Raw genomic sequence first — 21651 nt, 5'->3', positions numbered from 1 at the left:
ACTCACATAGATATGTAGATCCGAAAAATGCAGTCAAATAAAATGCCACTTTGCGAATATTTGGATAGAAGTCTTCACACAATAGTTTCCAGTTTTCTGATACGTTGCTATCAGTTGCTCTTGCTTTCAAGTAAATGTCGCAGCGGAACTTCACTATTTCTTCTTCTACTTGACTGGGGTCTCCTTCCACTAATTGCGATATTTGAGAACAGAGTTCATCCACAGATTCAGTTTTCATTTTCTGGTTGCGTTGAAAAAGACTGACAGCACCGCGGGCTACCTCTCGCGGCTTTCCGGTCGACTGGTAGACCGCGGTTGACGCGTTGGCCACCCTTGACCTACACCATGATATATATATATATTTAATATTCGAGGCGTGTTCCACATTACTAGGTAATCAACTATTAACATATAGAGTATAGATACATATATGTGTATAAAAAATATTGAGTTTATATATATCTTTGAAACGTGGACACTGCTTCACGTTACAGTATATTCCATCGAAGCGTGCATCATTTTCGGATATGTTTTGGGCATACTCAAAGCCATACAGGGCACCATATAGATTTTTCATTTTATGTAGCTATATTGTGATTAAGATAGGATATTTTCTGGAATAGAATTGGTCCTTATGTGGACATCATTTGGAAATTATCTGGATATATTTGGTTCATTGGCTTCTCTAATGGCTCCTTAAGTAGCCAGGCTGTGTTGCCAGCAAGGACTCTATCCTTTTCTTTGTATACGAAGGGTATGTTAGTCGCAATCCATAAACTAAGAGATATGTTACTTGTTTGTTAGGACAGCCAAGCAATAAAGAGTTTGAAACGCGAAGTTGTTGGTCGTTGTAAGTCTTGGTCTTTTAAAGCAAGCATTAGTTCCAAAGGAATCAAAAATATAATACGTTGCAAACCAGTAAGCGACTCAATGTAGAATAAGAGGTAATTTTCATGGCCACAATGGAAGCTTGGAATTCATGTCGAGTTCGCTTTTATGCCCACAGCAGAGGCGTGTGTAATTGCGTTGTGAAGGGGCCGGCTGTAAAGCAAATTTACAGAAGCCTTTGTCTGACCAGATAATGACTTTCAGGCAGACTTCATTGGAGTTTATTTTTTTTCCTATTGTGATATCGATGGATTACTCGACAAAGAAACAGTTTTAAATCAATGGTTCACTGTAGTTTCAGAGCTTCATAATCATTGGGATAAGGTTCTTGGGTTACCTGTGCTAATGAAGTGTTCTTACGGAGAAAGTAGAAATATAGCCTCCGGAATCCAGAAAAAACGTCAAAACGTAACAAAGGAAACAGGAAGAAAACTGCTAGGATTATTTATTTGCGTATTTATAATAGTGGATTCATTGTAACTATAGTCCGGATTTCTAGACACTAAAAACTGACCAAATTGGCATAAAAGGCACTAAAATTATGGAAAAAAAGGCACGACAATCAAAAGTTTTATAAAGCATATAATAGCCATCAAGTTCTAAAATTGTAAGTGAGCCATTTGCTAAGAAAGGTTGAGAGCACAACAGTCAACACGCTGTCGCCTTGTAATCAAGCGGTTCCGTGTTCGATCGCCTATGGAGGCTATTGCATAGCGGTTTGGATCCCACTTTAAAGTGATCCAATCCTAATCTGTACTTGTCTGAGCATGAAGTGCACTTAAACGAAACAAAAAAACAACAGGCAACTGAACGTTTACAGCGTTCTAAAAGGAAGTTTACAAACGAAACATTTACAAGGCAAATAGATTCTACTTATTGAACATAATAACAAAAATATAATAAACAATTTTGTTTAGCACACTGTTATAACAAAGTCATGATCCACAATCAAGAGCTAGTTCCGGAAAATTAGTAAGAGCTTCTCATTATTTACAAATAAATATACAATAAAAATTAGCGTTATTGATAAATCTGACATAGCCATTAACATGTAATAAACTCAACAATAAAGAGACAACCTCCGTGACGGAGTGGTTAGCACAGAAACCTATGACACCAGGTTTCCCGGGTTCGAATCCCGGCATGGGTATTCTTTTCATTTTCCCGATTATCTAGAATTGGCAGTAATGCGAAATAAAATAAATCAAACAACATTGTAGAGAAGATATGACCGTTCAAGAAGTGGATTTATTGTAACTATAGCCCGGATTTCTAGTCACAAAAAGGCACGACAATAGACATTGAGAATTTTAAAAAAGCATATAATAGTCATCAAGTTCTAACATTGTGAATTATGAAAATCTAAATCTAAACGCCTTTCCATAGCTGTTAAACATTCTGGTAACTTTTGGGACCAATGAGATGAAATGTATTAATTTATTTACTTATTCCAATGCATACCACGTGATTGAAAATACTGTATTCGTTTCCGACCTGTAACCTCCAGCTTGATAAGAATATTTTCAGTTATTTGTGAGAAAGATCTTGATCTGAAAGTTGACACAGATTGAAAATATCCCCCCCCCCCACACACACACACGTACACATACATACATACACATATATTTATTTAAAGAGCCATTAGCGGAAAAAAAGGCACAAGTAACAGTGTGATAATCACATGACAACTTTTTTTTTGAATAGTCGTGCATTCGGTACGATGTAATTCAGCTCCGTGGAGTAGTTGGTTATCCTTCCCGATTTGTCCTAAAATCACAGGTGTGTCGTAGGTTCGATCCCTACCACCGGCAAAAATAATCGTTCATTATTTTATTATTTTTACTTCTACAGAGGATTAAACCTATAGAGGAGACCTGGTCTACATTTTGTTGATACAGTACAATGTAAGTAACGTCATCGCACATCAAAACATGTGTTACATACACTTATACGTATATGTATACATTTAGGCAAAAAGTTTGTAAGTAATTCATATGTATTGCACACTGTAAATGCAACCAAGATATACATCTCATAATATTTGATATTTAATAATCCATATTCTATCAATATTTTGTTTGTTTATAATACTGAGTTTATTACCCTTTTATGTCTATAAAGCGAAAGTGAAAAAATCTACATATTGTTAGTTTGCAGCAAGGATATTATAACTATGACACATTCTATTCATTTGTGAGTTTTTATATTTCTGAGTTTTTGAAATCTTAGAAGTCAGATGATTTCTATTGCGCAGATTATTTTTTCTTCTATTAAATGGCATTTGATCGAGAAAGAAGCTCTTATCTAAGATACCATTTGTTCTGTGTAAGTATACCAGTTCTATTTTCCTCCTATTACTATTTCAAGTAGATTATTAAATTGACGTTATTTTGTCATTAAGACATATTTTTTGTAAAGCAGATAATTTAGAAACCTTTATTCACCTTAAGATGAGAGAAGAAGTGCTATCTCGAAGCGTAGTGTTACAATAAGCATAGATTAGAGCAAGGATAGACGAAACTATAAATAATAATTCAGCTCCAGCCTTTTTTTCAGAAGGCAGGAATTTTGTATTATTATTTTGCAAATACAGGCTAAGAAAGACATGAATCAAACTAAGATCAAGCTACACATTTGAAATAAGACCTTAAAACATATACAAGGGTCGTTCAAGGTTGACCGGGACTTTTATTTCTAGACAGGAAATATACATACATAGAAGCACCAAACTATGTCAGTTTTTCAAAGTATTCCCCCTGAACATCCAGACACCGTTGCCGTCGTTGTGGAAGTTCCTTGATGCCTTTGGCGTAGAAAAAAGTAGGTTGGTGTCGTAACCACTGCAGGACAACGTTCTTGAGTTCCTCATCTGTCTGGAAGTGCGTCTCGCCCAAATGCTCTTTAAGTGCCCCAAACAAGTGAAAATCACTGAGGCATAAATCTGGACTGTAAGGACTGTGTGGTAAAACCTCCCAGTGCACGCTGGCCAGTGTTGTTTGAGTCAAATGGACCGTGTGGGGCCTGGCATTGTCATGGAGAAGAATGACGTGTTTCGACAACATTCCAGGTCTTTTCTTCCGAACAGCCCCACGTACAGCACCGTGAAGCAGTGTTGAGTAATACTTGGCATTAATTGTGGCACCCTTCTCCACAAAATCCACATGGATAACACCTTTCATGTTCCAGAAGACTGTTCCCAAAATCTTACCGGCAGACGGCAGTGCTTTGCTTTTCTTGGGTGGAGGGGAACTTTTATGGCACCATTCGTACACTCTTGCCCGTGACAGTGTTTGTTCACCATACTGTGCTTGCAGTCTACGCCAAATTTGAGCAGGTTTCACCTTCTCCTTCACGAGAAATTTCATTATACACCGCTGTTCCACAGCAACAGATACACTACTTGCCGCCATCTTTGTTTACACTACTGCGCATGCGCCAAATGTGTCGCAAAGGATCATGGTTACTCGCAAGGAATCATGGTTTGTCCTGCCCTAGTAATGCAGCGCTACATTGATTCATTAATATTTTACGCACGAAAGTCCTGGTCAACCTTGAACGACCCTTGTAATTTATTAATTCATGCAAGATTGGATTAAAAGCATTCATTTTTTAAGAGACACATCGAAATAACCATGAGTCAACTCCCAACTCATCCTTATGAAATTGCATTATTTGTGTGTATTTGATTTTGCAACAAAATAAAGAAAACACACAAAAAAAAACCAACATAAACTGTACTCAAGCCAGGGGTACCGGTTTCGAGTCCCAGCCTAGGCATGGATGTTAGTTGTAAGTATCCCTTCATCATATCATCACTCATCCTCATCTTCGCGATTAGTCAAAATTGGAAAACTAAACCAAATCAAATCAAAGTACTGTACTCGTTATTTTAAAAAGGTGATGAAAATTTGTACAAGCGAACTCGAAATATTAATAAAATATTTTTAGAACTAAATTTGAAAATTCAGGCGCCATGACGACTGGGCCCCCTGTATTTTTCTACCCCTGGATTAGAGCATTAGACAATGGATAATGTCCAATCCACAGTGCGTGCTAATAAAGAAACATTGTCACTAACATTCAGAGATAGAAATGGATTATTTGTTTTCTGAGAAAGATTTTTGGTTTTAGCAACAGTTGGGGTTTTTGGAACGGCCTGCATGAAGGTCTCCGAGCATCATTTCCGATTTCAATCCGTTCTGTGAGGGAGATATTGCTAATTAATGCAGCATCTGTTGCGATTGCTTTGATGGGGAGAGGATTGGTAAATATACCTGGTGAGGTGCGCCCTGAGGTTGAGTTTTGGCTCCTCTCCTGGCCTTGGATATACGAACGAAGATTGCGCGCCTCGGGCGGCAGACCCACGGCACACGAGCTCCTTTGTGTCCGAATGCATCGAGCAAGAAGCAAGCGGGAAGAGCAGGCAAAAAAGCTCATGGAATTAGGCATCATCTGTTGCTGTATTGAGATGGGAAGGCCTCTATGTCTGGCAATCAAGAATTTGCCGTGGAGTTGGTGTTTCCTTTCTAGATTGGAAAGACTTGTGCGATTATAAAGGTAGCTGTTTCTTAATGTCGGTACAGAGGAGCGCCGCCAGCGAGTGAGTGATGGTGGGCTCTGGCCCCCAAGAATAATCTCTGCCGATCCTTATGTCTGCCCAGACAGTTTACAAGAGATATATTCAGAATCAAGCGGAGTGAGAATCATGCCAAGTTTTCTGTAATTTTGACTATACTTTGTCCCGCGAATCTTTGGAGCGAGCGAACGAAAGCAAGTCTCTGCGCAAGTACACGTTGGAGGGAACGAGATTACGTGGAGGAGGAAAAGCGACCAGCCTGTGCAGCAGTGCGTACTGTTTCGCTCCCCCCCACCCCTCGTCTTCCCACCTTCTCTACCGCTATGCACGGGCTTGCTCCATTGATTCTCGGGATAGAGTATAGTTGGCTTGATTCAAGCGTGATGCAAGTTTACTGTGCTGTCTGGGTATCACGAGATCCCGGGTTTGATCACCTGTTGAGGCACATAGTTGTTCGGATCCTACTTTAAACTGCAGTTCCAGTCCCCCTTAGCCCATGTGTGCATAAAAGTTGACTCAAAACCATCTCGGACTTGGTACTATCCCTAACAGAGCAAGGTGGGTACTCACCGGGAATTCCAGGAATTCTGCGTGAATTTTTTTCTCCGTAGACGTGAAAAATTGAAACTTTTATTAATCCAAATCCCATTGAATTTATACATATTTATAAAATGCCCTGAGGCAAGTTTTTCACAGTTTATTTTTTATTTTTATCGATGACGAAAAGTAAAGCCGGGTAAAGCTGCGTGGAAAATAAAACAGAATCTTCTCAATGTGTTTTTTTTGTGAGTGTCGTTTGCAAAACAATCTGTCTGACAGACGGAAGATTATTGTAAGATACCTCGAAGTTGATTTGGTAAATTTGAATTAACAATTTCTCGTAGATTACTATATCCCGTAACATTTGTGACTTGTGTTCGTAGGTGTATTTCGAGTCTGAGTACGCGAAATGACAAATATAAACTGCACTGTAAATTAAATATTTTAAATATATATACAGTTTAATTTAATTTGATTAGAATTTTTGGATACATTGTAATCACAGTGACCCTTTATATTGTTATTATATTTGTGTGTGTTGGGGGGGGGGGTGAGAGGTAATACGTTAGGTTGAGATACAGAAAACATCTTCTTTACCCTTGAATTTTTTGAAAGTTCGCCTTGAAAACCGGGAATTATACTTGAATTTTATCAAGGTCTTAGAGTGGCCACCTGTAAAGAAAGAAAGAAAATAGGAATTAAAATAAGATTAAAAGCTAGTAATAAAGAGAGGACCCAATCAACAACGTAATGTGGCCAAAACGTTAGGGCAACGTTAGCACCTAACATACCTAACGTTGCTACAATGTTCACTGTATGTTGAACAACGTTGTGAAAACGTTGTGTCAACGTTTAAGGGTAATTTATTTTAACTTTGCTGCAACGTAGGTTGACAACGTTGTGGCAACATATACTGAACGTTATGTAGTAACGTTAGGTATGTAAGGGGCTATCGTTGCCACAACGTTTTTGCAACATTACCTTGCTGCCTGTATAATTTACGAATATAACAACAATGCATATTTAAAATGTGGTTATCTCCAAGATATTTTCAAATGTACACACTTACGGTTATATTTTTTAACGTCAGTAGCCATGTAAAACCTGCTTGTAACTACGTTGTTAAGTTAGGCAGCCAGGTTCAGCCTCCCCTCCTTAAGAAAGTACGAACAATAACTATATCCAAAGTAAGGAGGGGGCAGTGACAAGTACAAATGTAAGAAAATGGCATTAAAATAAATGTACACACACCTCAACACTTCACTTCGATTGCTGCTTCGAACCACTGCACAGTGCACACACAAATTCAAATTAAACAAAACCCTCCGATCTGAAGATTGTGGCGCTCATGGTGGCGACCCTCCAAACTAAAGCACATTAAGTGGAATGTTTTTCACAACGTTGTTCCCCTACATACAACGTTCGTCATAAATGCAACACGCATACAACGTTGTGGCAATGTTAGTGTGTTGACTGGGGAACATAGCTATGCAAAAAGTAGAAGACACGTCCTGGGTTCGAGTCCCGCTTGTGCCATCCACATCGTACCGATTAAATTGAGAATCAAAGAAGCGGTCTGAAACAAATCGTGTTTGACTTGAACCCGCGACGGATTCTTTTTGACTTCGCACTGCCCTGATGGGACACGCGGATGTAAATAACCGCAGGAAAGCAAGTAAGAGACGGGAGTGTTTTTTTTTAAGCTACCTGTTTTTCCCTCTCTTCTCCAGAAAGCTAGAAGGCGCCGCCGCGACTGTTCCCGACGCTTGTCATTGCACTTTTTTTTCGCGGCTCCAGGAGGAAGCAAAGAGAGGAGATACACTTTTAAGTTGTTTTTTTCTGGGGGAGAGGGGGGGGGGACGAAGTGGTCGATGATCTTGCCTCGGGGTCCGAGCAGCCGCGTAACAGGTGGTCGCGGGAGACGGCGGCGTCGCGTGCTCCACTCCCCTCTCCCTTTCGACGGTGGCCGGCAATTTAGTAGTTAAGGTCAAGGCTGGGGGAAAACCTTGTTTATGGACACCGATCATTCCTTCCCCCTTCCAGACCTTGGAATTCTTCTTCATTCTCCTGCCCCATACTTTTGTTTCATTTTTTTTTACTAACTCCCTTCCCTATTCTTAGAATACTGTCAAGACCTTCTGAAAGACGTCGATTCATTAAGAAGTGTTGGAGCTTCAGTTACTGTACCAGGGAGCACCAAGTACACCGTGTATCATAATAGAGTAGCAACTTATCAGGTTTATTGTTAAAAAAATATCTGAAACACAACAATGAGAAAATATTCAAGTTTTGTTTTCATGCAAAAGACTTTTATAAACACGGTTATTGTGGTGGCGCTGGTGTAGTGTTAAAGAAAATGAAGACTTTCACAGGTCCCAAGATCTTACACCCCTAGACTTCTGCATTTCGGGTTTTGTGAAAGACAGTGGCGTAGCGTTATGGTACGCCCATACGCCCGGCGTTCCCTGCTTTAAAATTTCAAAAATGCGTAAATGCTGTAAATATAAAGTAAAACTTGACTAATTTCATATATGTTTGACCTTCATGGCATTATACGTAATAGCTATTTTTCGCTATTCCCTTGCAACGCTCCACTAACAACACCCGTTCTAGCATTTTTTTTTTTTTTTATATTCCTTTCCTGGCCGGACGCCGGGCAGGTTTGGCGTAAAGAACTCTATATTCTTTGCTGCCTATCTGGAGCTTGGATCTCCGGCGTACGGAGCAGAGAGCCACGTGATTGGTTCTAGGGCTCGTGTGACCCTTCCTGCCTTCCGACGCAGACGACAGCGGTAGAATTCCTACCCGTTTCTTCGCGCTCGTGCTGTGTGATGCTACAATACGCAATATTGACTGACGTAACTTTACCAGACTCAAACATACAATTTCTTAATGACCACTGCATTGTATAATTTATCGCACGAACAGCGATGTGCATTAAAAACTAAAAGATCAAAACTGTTTTTGTCAAATAAGTTGGTGAAGTCCTCGTGGTTGAAGTTCAGCCTGTGGCTGCTCTACCACTTAACCCGCAAAAGTATTATTTTTTTATTATTGTTTTTTCGTTAATGTCTAACTGATTAATATTGTTTGTGTCAATGGAAATGATTAGCATTAATTTGATCACTCGTAACATCGAATGGTCTCTGGACAAAATTATTTTAAAATGTTTATCAGCGTTCTCAAGATGCAATAAACAGTGGTCTGAGTTACTAATCTGCACTGTTACGTCAGTAGAGTGTACGATAGTTGGATCAGCCACCCACCTCCGTGTCCGAGTGTTTTGCACAAGATGACAGAGGTCCGTTGTTCGAATCCCGGCGTGAGCACGGGTGTTCTTTGTGAGTGTCCCTTGATTAACTTCATCAATATCATCACTCATATTCATATTCGCGATTAACAAAAAGTGGTAGAAAAGCGAAGTAAAATAAACCAAATCAATCAGTAGTTGGATCACCCACAACAATGATGTCTACTGTTGTTCAGAGGCGCTTCTGATTCAGGTAGGTTTTTTAATGACTTGTGTCATGCCGAAATGTTTCCTTGATTATAAACAAGGCATAAAACCCCAGAGTTCAGAACATTTGTTGCATAATGAGGCATCTCATTTTCTAGCTAAAACATGCATGGATCATGTTTTATTGAAAATCCCAGCTGACTTCAGGCAAATAAACAATACCTATTTCGACTAATTCCATAAGTAAATTATCAAGCAAAAAGGGCCGACCTTTCCTTCGGACTTGACGTTCCCACCGGAAATACCCATGCTACGCCACTGGTGATAGACAGTCTATGTGCCATCTATGCCACAGAATGGGCAACTGCAAAATGAGAGAATAAGAAACACCCTTGCTTTGGTGGACGAGAAGTTGTTGGGAAAAGTGTTGCAAGAACTCGAATTTTGATGTGAAGGTGAGAGATGAATGTGTGTCGCATAACTGAGTAAGTTGAAGTGTTACTAATTGATATACAACAAATATCATTGTTGTATTCCATGTAGTTTAGTCGAAATATATTCTTAAAGTTGTTTACTCTATTTTGAAACACCTTGTATTTGCTCAGTGAGCCTTCCAAGCAGTAACAATAATCTCGGGCACAGCACATTCTGTCTGTTTTACAGTCGTTTTACAATGACATTGATTGTACACTCAATGGCAAAATTAATAGCAAGCGATTTGTCCATCATCATTTTAATTCAATCTGCTTTCCACATTTCTTTCACGAATTGAAATAAAAACGTCAACGAGATGAGATCAATGTTTGTTTTGCACCTACAGAATTCTCCTTAAAAACAACACAGGACGTAGAATATAAAAGAATGAAGATAGAGGTGGATCTTTACCTACTATTATCTTTGCCGTTGGCTTGGATGCACAAGTGTTGCTTTGCAAATTGTCCACTAATATTTTCATCAATGTTTCACATTCTACGTGTTTTTTTTTTTTAATAACTGGATTCTTACGTATGCTGGTGTTCATGTTGTCAGTAGCTTGTGTGAAATTTTGTTTAAATTCTGGAAGCTTTCATTGGGTTGCAGGTTCATTTGAATGCAGGAATGATTTACTTGCTTCGTGAAGTAGCTTTTCTCCTGGAAAAACTTGTCTTAATAGTATGTTTATTATATTTTTATGAACATAATCCCTGGCACGGTTGAAAATTTACTCCTGTTGCCACGGATACATGAGTCTAGAGTAGGGGTGGTCACAATATGCATATATCCAATTTTCCTATATTTATTTAGGATGTAACGGATAATCCTAATATCCGGAGAATTCGGGTATCCAGAGATAATAGATTTGATGAGGATTTGTAGAATATCTAACAGTGAAATACGAACATGGCGAATAGAGGAATATGTGAATAACCCGTAAGACGGATAAACGACAACCCCCTTTAATTCGCACCTTGTTTTCAGAGAACAATATCCAATAGTTGCTACTCCGGCAATTGTGAGCTTCCTAACAATGATATGTATTTTTTTTTAATGGTGCTGCAACTTGAAAGCGGTGATTTTGGAAAACTGTAATAACATTACAAGAACACCTCCCAAACCCAGGTACACATTAGACTCAATTTTAATACATGGAGAACAACATGGTAATACCAAAGCTCCCAACAAATTGATACGTCTACATCACTGCCATTTCCACTTTCCTTGTGAATTCTTCTTTTTCCTGCTTCTTTTGCGCACTGCGAAAAACTCGTGACCCGGCATAAAAATCGCAAAGGCCGGTATCCATCATTAAGATAAATAGTTTGTTTTCTCTCGCCATCATTGGCCATTTGCATAATTCCTCTATTAAAAACGTGTGCCATCGCTAAAAGATAATTCTTTTTGATAAAAAAATGGGAGAAGGGAGACCAGTGGAAATGGGGGGTTGTAGAGTGACAGCGTGAAATATCATGGCTACCGACGATTTCCAAATAAGCGCTTGGTAAGGTGGGATGAATTTTCTGCAAACGTTGCGTTGAATTTTCGCTGCGGAAGGAGAGTTTATAACAAGGAATGAACTGGACCCCTGACGGATGAAACTTCTTGTTGAGGATGATGATGCTACATCATCTTTTATTTTTACATCTTGACGTTTTGTTTTCCACGAGTGGTTCAGGCCTCCCCGATGGCATAGTGGTAACGTCATCCCCTTGTAATCAAGGAGTTCCAAGTTCGATACCCGGTGGAGGCATATAGTTGTTCGGATTCCACTTTAAACTATAGGTCCAGTACAGATTACCCTATCTGTGCATAAGGTGGACTTACAACAACAAAGAAAAGAATGGGTCAAGTGTTGTAGTTCTCACATGGGTGGCGCAAAGAGTGAATTACATAAAGGAATTCAGTGTCACGCACACACATATTAATAAAGTAGTAAACTATTTCCTAATGCCAACTGGTAAAAAATTACAAACTATTTTAAATGATTTTACTATGTATAAAATATGGTTCAGTTTCCCCTTTCCATTAATATAAATCAATTAGATTCATACTTTTATTTATGTTTCATTCTTGTTTTACTTTTAGTGTATATATATTGTTATTGGTCTCTTGACAGACAGAAACACACACACACACACAGAGAGAGAGAGAGAGAGAGATTTTCCTTTGTTCTTTTGCGTGTGTTTTGGATATCCTTAGTAAAGTATATTTGAATTCAAATCTAATTTCTTAGGTTTCGCTGTTATAACGAAAACTCTCCTCCCCCAGACATTTTTGGTGGTGGGTGGATTTTTTATTACATTGTGTTTGGTGGGAAGAATTCTCTTCCTCCCCAACCGACAAGTTGTCGTATCTTGTTGAAGGGTTTCATCTAATTTGATATTACTGTAATATTTACGAAAGTTTCCATATTCATATAGCTTTGTCGACCAGCTTGGAGGAAGGAATGTTGTCAAAAAGTTATTGGGAGGATGTAAATGTAATTTTTGAGCCCTACTTTTCCATATACACTGCATACCTAGGTATGTTGCAGTGGCGGAGCGTGACCTTTCCAACAGTGTAAGCCTAGCATGACGAAGGCTATTTCCCGTTGTGCTTATTTTTAGGCTGACATGGTTAGTGATTTATCCACACACATCGACCCCCGCCCCCCCCCCAATTTTTCAGAACACTTCCCTGGAATTTTTCACCAAATTAAAAATTCTGGATATCTGATAATTAAGTCAGTGTTATTCCTATCACAATGAGTAACGTAACGATAAAAAATATGCAAAGTTAGATAAAATTAATAATAATAATAAACAAACGAAAACAGAAGGAAACAGAAAAGTGCTGAATACTTTTTACAACCGCATAACCAAGTATCAGCTCCGTATCATTAATCGCAAAATCGGCGCACTTTATTTTTCGTTTCTGTTACTATGTCTGCTAGAGAAGGAAGGGGTGGGCCTACCTATATCCACAAGTTTCTTCTTGGCAGCAAAATCCTTGCTGGACAACGGCGTCTTCAACAAGTTCTCCACCCCACCGCACAATCACACTCATTTTATTCCATAATGCACTTCACTGCTGTATTACACCACAGCACAGGGACAACAGTCCGCTTTTCAATAGATGGAATTGGCAAAAGCAATATCTCGAGACTTTAACAAACACACAGCAAGAAGGGGAAAACAAAAAGAAACCAGATCCAAAATCGGTCACTGCTCAAAGCAGTGATCTTTCGGAGTGTGAGGGGAATATCCCTTTCGGATATAAATAAATTCCCTCTCTTGCCTTAAAATTCCCTATATTTAGTAAAAAAAAAAAATACAATATAAAATATAAAAGAAATGCTCACAAATTGTAGGGATATATCCAGAAATTTCTATCAAAGGACATGTAAGTGTTTTCTTTGGATAGTGTAAAAGCAAATCTAGCACCTAAAAGATCAGAAACAGGCTTTTCGTACGTTGTTCGAAGAGTGTTTGAATCACGGACTATGTAATTAATAATATTTGGTTCACATTTGACATGAAATTTGTAAAATTGGTTCAATCTTCAGTTTTCATTAACATTTATTTATTTATTTACTTATTTATTTCACTTTTTAGCTCAATTATTACCAGCTGAGTTCATACATAAACGGAAAACAGAGTTTTAATATGTCTAATGTTTATGCTCTCCTACAAGCGAAAAACAGAAACAACAAGAATTTAGCACATCAATGTGTACCTAGTTTTTACGTATCCCGCTCATTTCTATGTTTCTCCTTTTCCCCCTTCCTGTTAGTTTTTTGCTTCAGAATTCCCTGTTCCTGAAAAAAAAAACCTCCTTGAAGCACCACCGGCTCAAATTTCCTTTGCAGTCAACCATTCATACCCGACAACGCTGGAGCCCCTCCTCTTGCAGGACCTGTGTCTCGCTGCCGCGTATTCAGTGAAGCCAACCCAAGCATAATGGTGCTAAATCTCGCACAAGTTTAAAAAGTCGTTTGTAAGTTGGAGATATAAATAAAACAACAGGGCCGCTTTTCGTTGTGGTTGAATTTTCTCAAACTTTTCACATAACGTGGAACCCATGTCGTTGGTTGAACCATTCAAATTTATATTTGTTTTTGTTATAAATAAATATTTATAATATGAAAATCCCAGAACAATTTAGTAGTATGTAGCATAATTTCGGAGTTTAAACGACACCATGGATGTCCAGAAGGGGCAAGGGGAGGAGAAACTTCCTGAAAAATGAATGTCAACCATTTTCACACATATAATTTCATTTCAGTCACATCAAATTGTTAATTATTGTAAGGGCGTTGCAGAAAAATGTTAACTTCAAATTGAATTAGTATATTTTGAGAAGGGAAATATACCTAGTTTACCCCAACCCCTGAAAAAATACTTTGCTTAATCCTCCCTGGTGGAAAGAAATACTGCGGACGTCCATGAACAACACTTTTTCTAAACATGAGGTTTGCAACGCTGTTGTAAGCCTGTGGCCGTAGGTTTACACACCTAGGGTTTCGACGCGCTCTTCTCCCTATATTCCTTGTTCTCCTCCTTTCAGATACGGTGGGCGACGGTAGGCACTGCTCCTTCGCGGTCAGAAATTTGTAAGGCAACATTCAGACGGCTTACAACTTTCCCCAAGCAAAAGGCGGGAGTTCTCATGTGCCATTTGGTGTGAAGTGTTGCAATCTAACAAACAGGATCTCGAAGACTGGTATCAGGCCGAGATGAACTTTGAAGTTTTTACGAATTTTGCCATATAATTACATACATTTTACTAGAATTAATAAAGTGTAAGCCCGGCTTACACGGCTTACATGGACGCTCCGCGCCTGGTATGTTGTATATATTATCTCAGTAGCTCAGTTGGTAGAGCAATGACACAGTATACCAGAGTCCTGATGGATGCATTTTTCGCTTCAATTTCCACGAAGAACATCTCATGTGTGTGTCAAATTATAAGGTTATAGACTATACTCTTCGCGAACCCAAGCAACGGCTGACCTACATAGCTCCATTTGTCCACCAATCTTCTGTATGTGTAACATCGTTCTCCCGTTACAACGTTGTCAAGCGTACGTATGTTTTTGTTAGTTGTTTTTATTAGCTTCTTTGGGTGTTTTGTGTGCTAATTTTCCGTGCTTTGTGTACTTTGTACAACTTTTATCCAGTAACGGCGCTGATCGACTCTCTCTCTCCCTTTTTACGGTACGTTTGGCAACATGCTCTATATCCGACGCTCATTTGTTTCGTCAAGCCAGCAACTTTTGGTGCCTTGTGACACGAAAATACACGATGTCAGTCGAAGAGAATGCAACTGGTCCCTGATTCGTTGTCTCCCAGCCGCCAGCTCGAAGTACGAGCAGTATAAGTTGTCGAACCTGTCTGGGGAAAACTTGGCGTTTGGTAACCCAAGCACTGAGGCACCTACAATTCTGATTTCAATCAACCCACGACGTGCTTAATAGCCGAGAGAAGACCCATGATATCTCAATTTAGCATTTTGTCTCAAGTACGTGTCACGTTGCACAGCAATGGTTCACTTGAGGAAACAGTGTCACCGAAAGCCATGTTTGAATAATGAAGGTGAGCTTAACGTCATTAAGCGCCTCGAAGAGTCTTGACCTGTTAAGTCTGGGCCCCTCATCCGCTTAGCGCCGCGATTAATTGATCATACGTGACCCACGCGCCCGTACTCAAAGGGGTGACGTTTTAATCCGGGCCTCGCCTCCGTAAGACATGCACCGTAGCCGCTGTTAATGTTTTTATGGAGGACCATACACACGCACCGAGATCATACATGCATGAAGGAGCATCGTGCAGAAGGATTTGCCCACCCCCGTGGGGTTAAGTCACCATCGAGGGCCAATGAATAAATTAGCCGGGAGACGTTTGTCTTGTCGTCAACGCTATGACAATGCTTCTGAGGTCAGTGCATGTGGGGGGAGAGGGTTCGTTTGCGTCCGGAAGAGGAGAATGGGGCCCACGTATGCAAACTAACCCCTTCAGCCGTTAAATGCGGTTATGAAAGGAATAGGGAATGAAGGCGTAGTGTCGCTTTCGGCATAAATATGGAATAGATTAATATATGGTGCGTCTAGAGTAGAAAGAATTGAAGCAAGGGGCTTGCAGCTTATGCATTGAGTGAAATATCACTATTGGTATCGATTCGATGTGTGTGTGAGAAATGCGGTTGGGATATGTTAATAATTGATTACCGTATCAGGTGCTTTGTTCCTTCCAGCCTGCAAAACCCCTGATTCCTTTCTTTTTTGCCGAGGCATTAACCCCCCCCCCTTCCCCCGTTCTCTTTCAATACAGCTTGCATGTGTGGGACCAACCCATCATGATTGGCCGTTATTGATGTTAGACTTCCACGCATGGTTAAACCTTGCTGATTGTGCATCCTTCATGGCACGGTGACCAATTAGCTGATAAAGCGAAAAGTTCGGCCTTTGTTGATGAATGCATTTTCGAATTTGGCTTTTTTTTTGGTTGGAAGATGTGAACGGTGTGGTGTGTACATATCCTTACTGCCTTTCCTTGTTTACTCACGTCTCCGCATCTCAGTTTTTTTTACCCCTACCTTTCATGTTACGTTTGACAACGGTTGCATTTTGAACCAAGGGTATATCGGCTGAAGGGGGACATGGGGGAATCCGCGAATAAGAGATGAGACTCAGAGACCAGAAAGATGCAATAATTCGACACGATTACCTCTGATTTACTCTTAAATGTTAGTTCAATTTGGAGTTGAGTTTTGTTTTTAAGTGATGCTAACATGTTATGATAAATAATTTTAGGTCAGGCTACTAGTGAAGAAAGTGGAAAATTAATTTTGTTTTGTGTAAGGCTGAGCCGATACCATACCGATGCCGATTCTCACCGATACCAATACTTGAAAATTGCAATAAATGAATGATGAATGTTGTTCAAAAATATTGATCAATATCAGTATGTAAATACAGTAAAAACCTCGTTAATTCGGACTAATGGGGGGATAAGTTGACCAGTTTAAAGAAAGTCCGAATTAACTGAAAAACCTAAAAGAACAGTAGAAAGTGCATGAAAACTCAGTTTATAGCAACAAACACGTTTATTATGGTGTATTTAAAGGGCATAGGTTTAAATACACTATACAGTACAGTACAAAGTCTGCGGGAAACAGAATTTCATCAGAGGTTGTCTGCCTTTTCTTTTTGGAGTTCTCTTGTTGACTTCTAGCCATATTTAAAACTTTGAATTCTGCTTTTTTTCTTTTGCCTGTCCGGATTAACGAAGTTTTACTGTATATGGATCAATTTATAATAATAATATAAAGGCCTCCACGATATCGTAGTGGTAACGTCGTTGCCTTGTAATCAAGGAGTCCCGATTTCAATACCCGGTGGAGGCTAATTGCACAGTGGTTCGGATCCCACTTTAAACTGTAGGTCCAGCCCCGATTAGCCTTTCTGTGCATAAAGTGGACTTACAACTTCAAATCAACAACAGCAATAATAACAGCCGAAAACACAGAGACTGAACCCAGGCGGACTATACATCAATTTACCAAGAAATTTACTTTAATATATTCAAGAATTACATCAGAATATTAAAATAGATGTTATGTAATCACAAAATACAGTTTCCATGCAAAATTGGTGTAAAATAGAAATAAAGTTTGAATTTTGCATACCTACTTTCTAGGACAATTAGACTTCGTGAAATTGGCGCACAGCACTTTTGTGGACCCCGTAAAAGACCAAGACGCCGGAAGAATATCGGTAAATGAATAAATCAACATATGAACAATGAAAAATACTGTGAGTTGCCAGAAATTATTTTTATCTTACCTTCAACTTCCTCGACTTCAATTACTTTATTATCTATTATCTAATTCACTGCTAAAATTGTTCTATTGTTTATGATTTTATTCCTATTGTATTTTATTGTACTTTCTTGTTCAATGTCTTTGTAATCTTGAATTTTAATTTTATTTATTTTTATTTTAATCTGTTCTTTTTGGTGTTAGGTGGTAGACCAGCAACAGCTGAACCTCGCCCAGCAATAAAGTCAATTCAATTCAATTCCAACTGATAATTTCCGATACCGTTCTATGAAATATAAAAAGCAATGTTACACTCTTGAGTTTCGTTGTTGTATTTACGTAGTGAATATTATGTGAAAATGGAAAGTTTATTTGTACGTTTCATGAATGTTTTAAGAAGTGGGACTGAGCCGATACCGATGGTGATGTCGGTATCGGCCGATATCAGTGATATCGGAAAGTATCGGTTAGAATTTATTTACCAGCTGAAGCTTTTCCGGCATTTTGGTTTTTCGCGGGGTCTGCAAAAATGCCTCGCGACACTTTCGTGGAGTCTAATTATCTTGGAAATTATGCAAAATTCGAAGTTTCCATTAACTTTGCACTGATGTTGTATGAAAAACCGTGTTATGTAATTACATGTAAGGGATTTTTAACATTCTGATGTAATCTGTGAATTTTTGAAACAAGGTGGATTGATTTAAACCAAGGTGATTTAATTCAAGATTTAAATCAGGTGATTTTTTTTTTTTAAATCACTGATTTAAATACCTTTAACATTTTAAAAAATAATTTACAGAATAATGTACATAAGGATTTTGTAGATATCAGAATCACTTTTGGTGAAAGTATATTAATCTCCTAATCATTTAATAGTGTTTATTAGCTTCTAAGAAAGGAAAAGAAACAAAATATATGTACTGATGAGGTGGAACTCTTACGGAAGGAAATGCAATATGCAAACTGTAAACACACTTAAATTCTCTTGATTTAAAATTCAATAATTTTTATAGGCAAAAGTAGCAAACATTTTGTGTAGAAAAATATACAAAATACTAATCATGTTAAACCGTAAATAGTGTCACTATCATTCAACTGTAAATAAAAATGGCACAGTGATATTTTGAAAACTATCATTTAAACATTGCCAAAATTCAGCTACAAATACTAAAAATATTTTAAGTTACAGTTATAGAGTAAATCCAGAATGTTTTATTTTCACTGGAAGAAAAGTTACTGAAATTTTGCATTATAGTGTCATTAACACACTCAAGAAACATTTCCATAGTAGGTTCATATAGTATCAGAATCAGAAAAATGTATATTTACATGTATTTTTTTATTTGCTTTGATCAAATTATTCAAATATTTTACAGAGCAGTTTACTATAAAAATCCTTTCTATAAGAGAGACATTTCTATATGTATGGTGCAAAAAAACATACCAGAAATTTTAAGCTTGTTTTTTTTTAAAAAATCGATTTAAATAAAAAAATCATCAAGAACGATTTTTTAAATAAAAATCATGATTTTTATTCACCCTGATTTGAAACAAAACTTGGGTGAATTGATGCTAATAACTGGAGTGAAATACTCACCCACTAATATTAGTTTCTAATTATCCTTATTTTTACAACTTGTAGTTACTACTATTTTTCTAAGCATCGGTATTGGTATCTATGGGAATGATAAGAGCATCGGTATCGGTTGAAAATGGTATCGACTCACCCCTAACAAGCTCCCTTCCCCCATGTAATCAATAAACCAGCTAGCAACGTGGGCGTGGTTTGAAATCTTCCACATATTATTATGCACTCTTTGTATATTTGCTTACCGTTTGAAACACCATAAACTTTACTAACTTTTATTATTAATATTCATTACGTATCCCCCTATATTACTGCAGTGATAATCGTCTTGGAATCAATGCGTATCGAGTTCGATCTCCACTGGAGACATTGCATGGCTGTTCTGATCCCACCTTACCCGTAGGACCAGTCCCGATTAGCCTAACCGAGCATCAAGTGGACTAAAAACAACTTTAGTATTCCCCAAATATTTTATTCTTAATAATACAGCGTGTCCGAAAATGATTATCGGGGTTTCATAGTCGTTTACTTTCCCTCATATGTTAGGTACAAGGACAAAGCTTATATGGGAGTAAACGACATCTCAGCAAATTTACAGTGTACCTTATAAATGTTCAATATGAACGCCTTTCGTGACACGACACACATCCAATTCTTCCCAAACACTGGTTAGCATGTCTGGAGTGATAGATCGAAACTTAAAAAAGTTGTTTTAAACTTATTAAACCATGAAAGGATCACTTCCAAATCGCCGTCCAGAAGCTCGCTGAACTGGAACAGCAGAACGACACGTTGCAAATTCATGTTGACCCGTGTTTGGGAAGAATTTGACTACCGGATGGATATGTATCGTGCAACCAAGGGTGCATTCATTGAACATTCGTAAGGTACACTATTGTAAACTTGTTGAGAAGTTGTATGGTATACTCCCATATAAACTTTGTCTTTGTAAGGATCCCGGGTTCGAATCCCGGTCGGGCTTGGTTGTTTGTGAATGTCCATTCACCAATTTCATCATTTCATCACTCATCCCCATCTTCGCAAATTAGCCAAGAGGCACAAAACGCGAAGTAAAATAAACTAAATCAAATAAAAAATCAAAATCTTTGTAAGGAAAATTAAACTAACTATGAAACCCCGATAATAATTTTGGGACACTCTGTATTTATAATACTGGGTGAGTCTTTTAAAAGAGGCCCCGTGGAAAATGCGCTCCTTGCATGTAGGCAACCTTGGTACACCGAAGAGAAGAGCGGGTTAGAGAACAGTCCAGGATATCGATGCCAAGCATATTCGATAACATGACATGACATGACATATCCTGGACTGTTCTCTGCCCCGCTCTTCTCTTCGGTGTACCAGGGTTGCCTACAAGCAAGGAGCACATTTTCCATGGGGCCTCTTTTAAAAGACTCACCCGGTATATCCGCCAAATAACAGAACTGGATTAATCTACAATATATGTAGTCAACGTAGATAAACTATAAACAACACGTGCACTATCGGTGTTACATAGCTCATCTTGGAAAGTGCAGTTTGGATTTCAGTCTTTTAACGAGTTCATTTTAGTTCAAATTGCTGTAAAACTGTAATTTTTGATAATAAGTAGTTCCATTTTCATAATGCAGCAATGACTGTCTTTTCGATTAAGTGAAAATGAATTACCCCCATATAAATTTAGCGCCCTTACATTATACGCCGTGTCTCGAGCAGAATTTTAATTAAGGAATTCTGTTCAGTACAGTTGAAGAAATGCATTAGGGGGTACATGGAGACTTAAAAATCCACAAGTTTTTCCAGATTTTAATGTTTCATTCTAACCATGAAGCTATCAAGTGCATCTGGTTGAATATTATCGGAAAAGACGTCAGTGTTTAGTAATTTTATGGCCCGTTAAACGAGGTCAGACTGACGAGAGGGCGGAGGGAGGCAAAAAACTCCCCCGTGTACCGATCTCACCCCCTCGTTCCCGCTCCAGAAACTACTGGCACCTAAGTTCACCACGATCGTAAGAATCCGGAGAGGGATTTTGACATTCAAAGTAACACTGTGTTCATTAGCATAATGGGTAACGTAATTCAACCTTAACGGTAGTAATTGACGTTAATTAATGTTAATGTTCCTTGTGTAGCTCTGCTCCTTCTGGGTTCTCATCTTTCTCTCTACTCCCCAACCCCACCGAAACCTTTGCTATCCTTCAGACAATAAAACTGTATTTTCCATCCTCGTACCGCAGTATTTTCTCTAAGCATCATTAATCAACTAACTGCTCAAATCATTTTGTTGTGGGTCGATATATTCTTCTGGGCTTGAGCCGTACAGGGTAGT

General features: G+C 38.5%; 1 protein-coding gene across 2 annotated transcripts in view; it reads left to right on the top strand.

Moving 5' to 3' along the window:
- The window catches only part of LOC145994646 (TOX high mobility group box family member 4-like), an 855605-nt gene that overhangs the window by 237245 nt on the left and 596709 nt on the right, over positions 1 to 21651 (top strand). The gene's annotated exons all lie outside the window — the stretch shown is intronic.

The sequence above is a fragment of the Lepisma saccharinum genome, chromosome 1 (assembly GCF_977018435.1).
Source record: "Lepisma saccharinum chromosome 1, izLepSacc3.1, whole genome shotgun sequence".
In the NCBI taxonomy this organism is placed as follows: Eukaryota; Metazoa; Arthropoda; class Insecta; order Zygentoma; family Lepismatidae; genus Lepisma; species Lepisma saccharinum.
The sequence above is the reverse complement of the archived record's forward strand: the minus strand, read 5'-3'. Positions and strand labels throughout refer to the sequence as shown.